The sequence below is a fragment of the Schistocerca piceifrons genome, chromosome 3 (genome assembly GCF_021461385.2).
Source record: "Schistocerca piceifrons isolate TAMUIC-IGC-003096 chromosome 3, iqSchPice1.1, whole genome shotgun sequence".
Taxonomy (NCBI): domain Eukaryota; kingdom Metazoa; phylum Arthropoda; class Insecta; order Orthoptera; family Acrididae; genus Schistocerca; species Schistocerca piceifrons.
In genome coordinates this window covers 14691733-14703808 of record NC_060140.1, presented here as the reverse complement: position 1 = coordinate 14703808, position 12076 = coordinate 14691733, and the positions used below count along the sequence as shown (strand labels likewise).

General features: G+C 39.1%; 1 pseudogene; it reads left to right on the top strand.

Annotated features, from left to right (window-relative positions):
* LOC124787757 overlaps positions 1 to 10583 on the top strand; it is a 43775-nt pseudogene extending 33192 nt beyond the window's left edge.
* Positions 10584 to 12076: the final 1493 nt, after the last annotated feature.

Here is a 12076-nt window from a genome sequence, read left to right as displayed (position 1 = left end):
TACTGATCGGGAGACAAATCGATCAGGAATTGAAAAATTTTGTTCCATCCAAGCATTGGGCAGTGCAGTGAAATCTTGAAAAACAGTGAGAAAAGGTGCACATCCTCAGTTAGAAGAGGCATTATTTTTGTGGCACGAATAAATAAGAGCCAAAGGTGTGTCAGTTTGAGGTCCTCTACTTTGTCAAAATGAGCTGATGAGCTGATTGAAGGAAAGAAGCAAGAATTCCTCGGAAATAATGGCCGGCAGGATCATTTCAAGAAGCAGCATGGCATTCATGAAATTGCCATCAGTGCCAAATCATTATCTGGGGATGAAGCTGCTATGCTGATTTTAAGAAGAAACTGCACACAATCATTGACAAAGGATGTTATACTGGCAATCAACTTTACAAATGTGATGAAACTGGGTTGAATTACAAAATGCTGCCAACGAAAACCCTTGCCTCTAAAGAAGAAGAAATGGCTTCCAGATACAAAAATATCAAAGAAAGATTTACTGTCCTCACTTGCAGTAATGCCACTGGCAATCGTAAACTGTGTCTTACTTTAATTGGCATATCCAAAACACCAAGAGCATTTAGACACCAACCAACCAGCTTTGCCACTGAGGTACACGAATCAGTCTAAAGGCATGTATGAACAGTGCCATCATCAGAGAGTGGTTCCAGGCAGAGTTTGTTCCAGCTGTAGTAAATTACATGGAAGGAAATGGACTTCCTCGAAAAGCGCTACTTCTTGTGGACAATGCTCCTTATCACCCAGGTGATCTGCAAGATGGGGATATCAAAGTTGTATTTCTCCCACAAAATGTCACATCTCTATGTCAACCGATGGACCAAGGTATTCTTGAGGCGATGGAAAAACATTACAGACGCAAGATGCTCGAATACTTAATAGGTGTGATTGATGCTGCAGATGATTTTGTGGAAGTTCTTAAAAAATCGATGTTTTAAGTGTCATTCATTGATTGCTGAAGCTTGGAGTCTAATTCCTCCACTTCCTCTTGTTAGGTCTTGGAAAAAACTCTTAGATCGTAAGGCAACCTAAGTGGTGGGAAGGAGGAGGCAACACTGAAACTCAAGCTGACATAATTTTGGTGAATTTACTGGAGAAGCTGGTTGTAAAGACACACACTTCGAAGACATTGAAGAGTGGATGGAAAATGGCATTTTTTCATGTGCCTGAGGATGAAATCGTCCAAATTGTGACCGATCATAAAGTGTCAGAAGACTATGTTTCTGATGATGAATCAGAGAAAAATATTCCTCACACATTCTGTTACGAAGTGATCCAAACTGCCCTGGAGTACATCAGCCAATAGGAGGAGACGATTTATCCTGAAATAGTTTGATTTCAACGTTGGAGATGTATTGTTGCAGAAATAGTTTCTCAAGCAAAAAAACAAAAAAAATGACATTTGTGACTTCGTTACCAAAAAATAAACTCTAATGAAGCATCCTAGAACTTCTATGTCCATAACTTAAAAAGTTTTTTTTTTTACTTTTCTTGAAAGTTCTTCTAGACAGACTTTTCGTTCCTTTGAGTAATCTCTAGATTTGTTTCATAATTTTGTTCAGTAGTTTATTTTTTATTCAAAAGAGTAGGTAATAAAATTAAAACTCCTGTTTTTCCTACTGCCAAATAAGGGAGATTTTTTCTGTAAGAATGCAAAATAAACGAGCTTTGTTATACAGCATTTAAAAACTTTGAGTTTTCAATCATAGTTTGGTGCCTTTTTAACATGTCAACACAATTTTTTCAGTAAAAAAGTGCAGGGTTATTTGCAACCATATCAGTAACGTTTTACATATCCTATGCACGTTTTACGATTGTATTTCGCAATATTGATGCAATTTGGAGTGTTCACATGTGAAAAAGGGGGACTTTGATTTATCTGAAATTTTCGTTATTGGAACCGGCCACCGTCCCGATCATTTCGGATAAACAGGAGTTCACTGTAATAGACTCCTTGCAACATGCTGTGTCATACAGCTAGGAGCAGCCAGACTATGGAATTGCCGTCCTGCGCATAGGCTGCCATTAACACCCAAGCAAATGACTGCATGTGAAGTGGTGCCACGATCGAGAAGTACGGACTGCTAATGAATGGCGTCACATTATGTTCACTAATGAGTCCCAGTCCTGCACTGCTCCAAATGACTATCGTGGAGAAGTTTGACAGTGACCAGGGGAGATGGGGAGAGGTCCCATTCTTCCACATTTGGGGGGGGGGGGGGGTCACAAAGCAGTCCCATGGTGTGGGGAGCCATTGGGTATGACTTCAGGTCACGGCTTGTAATGGCCGAGGGAACTCTGATGGTACAGCAGTGTGTAATAGTATTGTGGTGCTATTTTTCAACAGGCCAGTGCTTGTCCACATGTAGTATGTGTTTCTTTAAATTGTCTGCGTGATGTTGATATACTCCTGTGGCCAGCAAAATCCCCATATCTGTCCCTGACAGAACATTATGGGACTAACATGGACGTCAACTCCATCCCACTGCCTGTATCCACGATTGAAATGTCCAGTTACAACAGTTGTGGATCACCTTTCTGAGGAGGGTATGCAGCAGCTTTACGACATCCTCCCGCACTGTCCAGACCAGACAGGGTGCATTGCTGTATTGATAAGTGGGCTCAAACTGATAAGTTCTGTGTAAATTTGACTCTGTTTTGTTATGACTGAAATAACATTACATACGCTCTAAATTCGCTATGTTTCAATTTGTTTTCTCCCCACCTTCTGAGTGTCTCACTTTTTTTCAAGCAGTGTAATTTAAGACAGACATAAGAATATGAAAATGGGATGGCATATCACATTGCTATTCAACTATGCCCCTAAGAAAATTGTAAGATAATGGAGAAGAGCAGGTGCACTATTACACTGACTTAAAGATAGAATTATATTGTGTAACCTACACCGATGACATAATACTAATTGACAAAAACATCACTGATGTGCTAAAGCAATTTGAAATATTAAGGGAGCAAGCTAGGAAAATTAGACTACTAATTTCACATGGAGAAAAAATTCTTGGCTGATACCAAAATGGCACTGGGTGAACTTATATAGGCAATGACATAGTATTCGGTGTTAAAGAGTTTAAATAGTTAGGTGAAAAAGACCACTGAACATCATAATGAAAAGAAAGCCATAGAATCCAGACTTCAGAAAATACAAACTGTCTCTCAGTTAACTAAAAGTATTTTTCCTGGAACTCTACAATCTAACATTGTACAACAGTGATCAAATTAGAATTTCTTTATGCATGAGAGAGACTCTTTGTCCAACACAAGACATGAAAACAGCAAGAATGTAAAATTGTAGTAAAAATCTTAGGTCCAAGAATAAAAGATGGAATACATCACACAGAACCCAGTGTGAAATCTCCAGGCAAAATCCTAAAAACTCTTGTTACAATGTGTCTCCAAAGAATGCAACTTGTGGGACATACAGAAAGAATGTATCCAAACAGGCAGCTCATTGGATTCCCACATACTTGAAAAATAAGATCCAACTGATGAAAACAAACAGGAAGAGACCTTAAGAAATTGGAATCACCACATTTACAGTATTCTGATGTAGTGATGAGTCACACAGAGTGCAGTTTCACAGTAGCTTGATCGATGCTTGTACTTGTGTGTGTAGTATATGCAAGTGTGTACAGCGTCTCTTCTGGTGTACACACAATATGCTAATTTAGTGGCCGAGCAGTAAACCGGATCCCTACTCGGTTCCAGTGTGCTGTGCTAATTATTCTTCTTCACTTGACATTTATGCTTGGAGCTGCAAGAGAGGCCATTTTCCAGATAGTGCCACAAAAACAACAAATTCTCAGATATCAGTTTAACTTACACTCTTCAACATCATAGACAACATTTCACATTAATATGTTGCAGAACACTAGATTAGTGTTAAAATTGCCAGAGTAAACATTGTTCTCCATGTGACAGATTGTCACCCGACGTCCAAAATCGATAAATTTTATATCTCTGCACAGAGAAGCAGCTGGTTGCTCATTGTCATCTGTGGTGCTAATCAATGGGTTGAGCTTGTTGCTGGCACAGCGCCACCACAGAGTAAGTGGCCCCTCATCCCAGCAGGTGGCGATGTTTTAACACCCGTATAGCTCCCCAGACTTACCGCGTCTGTGGATAACTCCGTCTCTGCACAGAACTTCACACATTTCCCACACAGTGGGCCCTCTTGTCTTTTACACACAATAATTCTTCAAACTTATTTCATTGGCTAAGTTAAATTTCGAGTGTGACATGCTATTTCGTAAAAAATAGCAAACGGTAGACATGGATGTTATTGTGACTCTTTCCTAAGGCAACATTTGTGTATTACACTTGTAGAAGTGCACTGCAACATAAAACAGTAGACCATAAGTTCAAACAATGGAAACTCTAGGTTGGAATATCAGCAGTGTAGGAAAAGAAGAAGAAGCTAATTACCATAAAGATGGCACGTTAAAATGCAGACAGGCACAGTTAAGACACTTACACATAAGCTTTTGGCCACAACCTTCATCAGAAAAAGAAATAGAAATACACACCATTCATTCACACAAGCAAGCACACCTCACACACACATGACCGCCAACTCTGACAGCTCAGACCAGAATGCTAGTCTGTAAGTTTGCTACACAATAAAATAATTATTCTGAGCTACAAGAAAAATGGATTCAAAGAACTAAACTGCTTGAAGAAAAAAAAAGGGAAGCTCCCTGAAGCAACATAGTTTCACGAGTGTGCATACCAGTGGTAAATTATGAGAGTTGCAACTCTCTGAAATGGATACAAAGGCCACCAGATTGCATTAGCTTTGTTTGTGTCTCGGATTGTTACCATGAATGGTAGGAGCTATAAGAGATGTGAAGAGTGTAAGATGTTGAGTGATCCCTGTGAAGGGCACAGATGCCCTGTACTTCTGTGAGTCAGCATTATCAGCACGTAACAAAATTTGAAGGGGCCTAATTGTGTGTCTCCATTTGCCAGGCTGATTGAATTATGCAATATGCAGATTTGTGAGATATTCAGATGTGGTAGTGGCCCCATGTTGGACTGCTTGGGAACGTAAGGGCAGCGTGCTTGTCAGCAAGCTTCCGGTTGACCGTGTCTGACAAGCCCATGGGAGAATTGCTGTAATGTATGCCAAGCACATTGTAACCCTTTCACACCTGCACCTGTCATGTGATCAGCAGTGAGTCACATTCTGCAAGACCCACGATGACAGTTGTCAGTGAGTATGACAACGACATAGGGAGAGGGCGTGTGGGGCAGCATCGGATATGACTTCAGGTCACTCTGACAGCACAGCAGTATGTCATGGACATCCTACATCCTCATTTGCTACCTCCATGTCCAACGGAGTTACAAGAGACAGAGCAGTGAAAACATATCCAGTTGTTGACTCACAAAACGGTTTTGAGGTGTGACGCATGTAGTCTTAAGTGAATCATTCATACAAAAAGAAAAGAAGAAGAAGCTAAAGTCAGAATGTGAAAAAATTGGAGAATGGAATAGATATTTGAAGACTTCACACTTGAAACTCCCGGTTTTCCTATTGTGAAAGTGCCTTTGTGACCATATGCATTTCACTGACGATAAACTTTTTTTTCCCCCCCTGGGTCTTGGCTCCATATTTTTTCATCCAGTTGAGTCAGAATACTTGCATAGTATTTGTGAGGTATTGTTTCAGTCTTGCAAGCTAATCTAAAATACAAATCCCTTTTGCATCCTAGAAAACAATGACCACTCTTTCTCTCCGATGAAGTCACCTTGGCTATTTTTGTGCAACTGCTGTTTCATTTCAGTCATCTCTCATCCACGGGAACAGATTGGTGCATAGAATCAGTTGTGTGTCAGATTGTCCCAAATTGTTTTTCACATTAGGTTGTAGTCAGGCTTCAACAGACATGCCACTCACTTTCTGGTATGGCCACGGCATCAACTGTTTTGCACATCTTTTTAATTACTGATCTTGCAATATCACACTGTGTTCTTTCTCAGCATTTTCATATGTGATTGTAATTCTAGGAAGTTGTTGATGAGTCATCTTACAGAGACATATGCCACATATGAATTCAGCCACCCATTCCTTAACTGTTGACTATGAAGGAACTCCCCCCATGAACCATGGACCTTGCCGTTGGTGGGGAGGCTTGCGTGCCTCAGCGATACAGATGGCCGTACCGTAGGTGCAACCACAACGGAGGGGTATCTGTTGAGAGGCCAGACAAACAAGTTTTTCCTGAAGAGGGGCAGCAGCCTTTTCAGTAGTTGCAGGGGCAACAGTCTGGATGATTGACTGATCTGGCCTTGTAACATTAACCAAAATGGCCTTGCTGTGCTGGTTCTGCGAACGGCTGAAAGCAAGGGGAAACTACAGCCGTAATTTTTCCCGAGTACATGCAGCTCTACAACTTGACTAGAAGAAGAGATCGGTTGGTAGGACATGTTTTGAGGCATCAAGGGATCACAAATTTAGCATTGGAGAGCAGTGTGGAGGGTAAAAATCGTAGAGGGAGACCAAGAGATGAATACACTAAGCAGATTCAGAAGGATGTAGGTTGCAGTAGGTACTGGGAGATGAAGAAGCTTGCACAGGATAGAGTAGCAAGGAGAGCTGCATCAAACCAGTCTCAGGACTGAAGACCACAACAACAACAACATGAAGGAACTGACTCTTAATAAGTAAGATGATGCCTGTAGAAAAGTACAACAAAACAGTAATCTCAAAAAAGGACAGGATAGACAGTACATTCTGTAGGACATATTAAAAATGATTGGTAAAAGAGACTTGGTGTGTTAAATGCAGCTTTTGATTACATGATAATTGAATTGGATAGATAAACAATATACTCGCTAAGTGGCGGCAGAACACACACATAAAAGAAGATTATAATTAGGCGAGCTTTCAGAGCCAGTAGCTCATTCTTGAGGCAGAAGGGTTGAAGTGGAAGGAAGAGGGGTGAAGGATAGGTCTAGGAAAAAGGGTAGATTTTGAGAAAGTTACCCAGAACTGCAGATCAGGGGAGACTTTCCAGATGAGATGAGAAGGAAAGACTGATTCCACATCTACATACATACTCCACTAGCCACCATATGGTGCATGGCAGAAGGTACCCTGTCTCACTACAATAGTCTGAATAAAATTACTTGATAGTTGACATCAATCACTTGCTGCAACAATGTTGCCACATTGGCTACCAGCTACCGTTTGGTTACAGGTGACAACAAACAAACGGCTCACTTCACAAATTATGTTAAATGTTTAACACAGAGCAATTTTTCTAGTGGCTGGTGCAAGGTATGTCAGAAATGTTGGATACTCTGTTGACTATTGATTTAAAGTGACCAGTGACTGAACTGGGGCAGACGACCCGTTTTGTATCCCTGACTGTAAACTTGTGTCCTAACCCAGCCGAGAAAATTGTGGTCAACAGTCTGCAGCAGTACTAATATCATGATCACTTTGTTCATGGCGATTAAAGCTAACCCTTAAGGGTAAACTCAAGACAACAAAAACTCAATTTCAGGGCTATGTTAGAAACCAGTAAACAGCCCGTGTGGGCACTTGTTCGTGGATTATAGATGACTGAGGCAGATTCCAAATGAAGAAATAATGACAGGAAGAAAAATAAGACCAAATAGAACAGTCAAAACAATGATGAAAAATGATGCAGCAAAGTATTAAAAATAAAAAAAAATACATTTAAACCAATTAATTGAATGAAAATAATAATCACACTCTTTTGGTTAGATTTAGAAATAAAAATTTTGCTACATTGATGAGATTCAAACCTATGACATGCTACACATTAGATTAATCTGCCAACCATTGTGCTATGCCACAGCACTGCATGAAGTATTTATATATGTGAATGTAGTGACCCAGTTGCAACTATGAATTGCAACCTTAAAAATTTCAGTTTCACGCAGTGTAGTGAAAAGCTTATCTGATGTAAGATGATCTCTGTGAATATGATAACTATATGTATGATACTGAATTACACCTTGTGCTGAGTTATTTGGTAGTGTTTGGTTAGTGCTATGAATGAAATGTGTGTCTTTCATTAGCATTGTTAATGTGTGTTGTTTTTGGTGTTGTTATCGCGTGTCATGAAATACATAATAAAAGTGTCGGGCTCATAATTCGGGATACAAATACATCAAGAAAGAATGCTGAACCAGGAATTGGAAGTGACTGGCCAATTTTGGTGCAGTTTGGCAACAGCAGACAGTTCAAGTGTGACGCTGACTACTCTTATTGGCGTTTGAAGTGCCAACTATCAAGTAATTTTAATTCGACTGTAGTCAGTTCCTTTCCCGTTCCATCTGCCAATCAAGTGAGGAAAAAGTGAATGTCTATATGCCTCTCTACGAGTCCTAATTTGTTGTCTCTTATCTTCGTGGTCCTTATGCATAATGTATGTTGGTACAAGCAGAATTGTTCTGCAGTCAGCACAGTGTTCCTCAAAATCCCTCCAGGGATTCCCATTTGAGTTCCAGAAACATCTCCATAATACTTGTATGTTGTTGTTTCAAGCTACTGTTAACAAATCTAGTATCCTGCCTCTGAATTACCTCAATGTCTGCTTTAATTCGACCCCTTGCGGATCCCAGACACTCAAACTGTACTCAAGAAGAGATCACACTAGCATCCTATATGTGATGTCCATCACAGCTGAGCCACACTGCAGTAAAATCCACCCAACAAACGAAAGATGATTATTCGCCTTCCCTACCATGACCCTCACAAGTTTGTTCCATTTCATATCACATTGCAACGTTATGTCCAGATATTGAAACAATATGACTTCTTCATTCATGACACTACTAATGCTGGATTCTGGCATTATGGATTTGTTTTTCCAACTCATCTGCAGTAACTTATATTTTTCTACATTTAGGGTTAGCTGTCATTTATCACACCAACTGGGAACTTTGTCCAAGTCATCTTTTATCCTCCTAAATCACTCAACAATGACACCTTCCATACACCACAACATCATCAGCAAACAACCACAGATTACTGTCCACTTTGTCCATCAGATCAGTTATGCACATAGAAAATATGAGTAATAGCGCTCCTATCACACATCCCTGAAACGATCCTAATGATACCCTAGTCACTGATGGACACTCACCGTCAGGATAATGTAGTGGGTTCTATTACTTCAGAAGTCTTTGAGCCACTCACATGTCTTGGAACCTATTCCATGTGCTTGTACCTTTCTTAAGAGTCTGCAGTGAGGCACTATGTCAAATGCTTCTCGGAAATCAAGAAATATGGAATCTGGGTTTGTGAATTTTGTGATGGCAAAGTTAGAGGAGCAATGCATCTGCATTAAATTTTGCGTGAAACTCAAGAAAACCTTTACAGAGACACACGAAATGATGCAGGGAGCCTATAGCGATGAGTGCTTAAGCCATACTTGGTGTTACATATTATTCACACGTTTTAAAAATGGCTTTACAAAAGTCAAAAATGATCCTTGTTCAGGACGCTCTTAGATGTCCCCTGATGACGCTTGTGTCAGGAACGTCAACGAAATTGTGTGTGCCAGTCGAAGATTCACTGTCCGAGAGATTGTAGAAGAATGTAACATTTCAATTGGATCATGTTATGAAATGACACAGCATCTTGGAATGCATTGTGTTGCCGCCAAGTTCATTCCACGGCTCATGAGTCAAGACCAAAAAAACTTTTTGGATCTCACAAATGAGAATGAGATGTTCCTTGCGAGAATAGTATGACCCCTGCAGACTTCTTTTTATTTCCAAAGTTGAAAAGGATGAAGTTTTGCAATGGTAGATGAGATAAAAGAAAATTCACAGACGGCAGTTTATGCAACCCAGCAAGAGGTGTGTCAAGACTGCTCCTGGAAGTGGAAATGATATTGGGAGCAGTGTATCAATTGTGGAGGAGAGTATTTCGAAGGAGACAATCCATAGTAACTAAAAGATAAGCATAGAAAATTTTGTGGACTAAGTTCTGGAATTTTTTGAACAGACGTCGTATGACAAAAGGACATGCTGAGTTGCCCATGAGTGATGCTTTGTACTGATTTGTGGACATAAACTTATTGGTCTCTATGAAACTGATTAGATTCAAACCCAGAATATGTTCATGAATTCTGCAGCAAACTGATGTTACGGAAATTGGTCTGTAATTTCGCGAGTCTGTTCTTTCGCCCTTTCCCTGTTGCTTCATTACCTGGGTTGTGAGTAACTGAATCCACTTTCCCTTTTTCCCTTTTTTCCCCTCTCTCCTCCCTGATGAAGGAACAAAGTTCCGAAAGCTAGGAAATTTAAATTTTCAGTTCTGTTTTATGTGTATCTATCGGCTGTACTGAGCTGAGGTAAGTACTGGCCAGCCCCTCTATCTCTTTGTTAGTATTTGTTTCACATCTTATATGAGATTTTCCATTAATCATTTATGTTTGTATAAGCATTTATTAAATTTAAAAAGTTGGATTTCATATGTTAATACAAAAGATAATGTTTTGCATTGCAGGCATGATGAACCTGTCAAAGATGAAGAATCGGCCAATGATTCTTATTGGAGGATAACAATACGTATAACTTAAACTTGAGATTCTTGAAAATAAAGCTAGTCAGTATTTCTTAACAGTACTGATTGACGAGCAAAGTCTTAGTGGACATATGTATAAAATTGTCATAGGTGTCAATATAATGGAAGGAAACATTCCACGTGGGAAAAATTATATATAAAAACAAAGATGAGGTGACTTACCAAACAAAAGCGCTGGCAGGTCGATAGACACACAAACAAGCACAAACATACACACAAAATTCAAGCTTTCGCAACAAACTGTTGCGAAAGCTTGAATTTTGTGTGTATGTTTGTGTTTGTTTGTGTGTCTATCGACCTGCCAGCGCTTTTGTTCGGTAAGTCACCTCATCTTTGTTTTTATATATAATTGTCATAGGTGTTATTTACAAGAAGAGTAAATAGTTTCAATAGGAATGTGGTGAGACATTTAACAAATGTCATGACCACACATTAATAGGACCTTATAACACTACCATTATGATATTAGTATGCTTTTACGTAAATAACAGAAACCCTGTCTCTATGTTGACACATATAACCCTCTTACTAAAATTTAGTTTAGTTTCCAAATAAAATACACTATGGAAGGATAGTCCTGTTTATAGGAAAAGATAATCAATAGAGTTATCCTTCTTACAGGATTTACCGTGTGTTGCGTCTAATGGATAAGTAAATTGGACTATTCACTCCTTTTCCTAAGATCTTACCCAGTGGCTAGATAGAAACACAGTATGAATATATACTGAAGCTAGGACAACTCATTTCCAAGTTCATTTAGTGGTTTAAAACATGTACTTAATGGTCACCAACCTATCCTGGCAATGAAATAGTGAAGTATTGGAGAAGCAGAAATTTGAATTTTGCCTACTTTCTTGCTACTGTTTAGTTTGGCTCTTCAAATAAATTACACCACTTAAACAATTTTGGGCTACATCTTTATACATTACGTTTTTAAAAAAGAAAAAGCCCAGTAGATAACTTCAAGGAAGGTAAAAAAAATTAGCCGGGGTGGGGGGGACAACCTTTAGAAAAGCACTTTCCATAATCAAGAAACTTAAATACTTAGACACTAAAGCACACACTTTTTAACTGAACATTTCACTTAAAGAAAACCTCTTTCTTGGTGGAATTTACTTTCAAAAGCTATTATTCTTTGAACTAATTCTGTATAGCCATCTAACAGGTTCTAGTAACTTGGCTTCACTCTGATTAAATTTTATGTAAGCAAACTATAACACTTTGCAATAGTTATGAAAAAATTTTTAATATTTACACTAAAGCAATTTAAATGGTGCCTCTTTATATTAACTTGGCGCTTCAAAAGTCTGTAAAACAGGACACTCGGATTAATCAAACACCAGGAAGGAACCCTATACAGATGTATGATTAGGATGAAATAACAGGGTGAGCCAGTTTCCGTAAAGTTCAAGAATGATTATTAAAACACAGTTTAAATTAATGGTTCATGCTGTACAAAGGTAAAAATAGA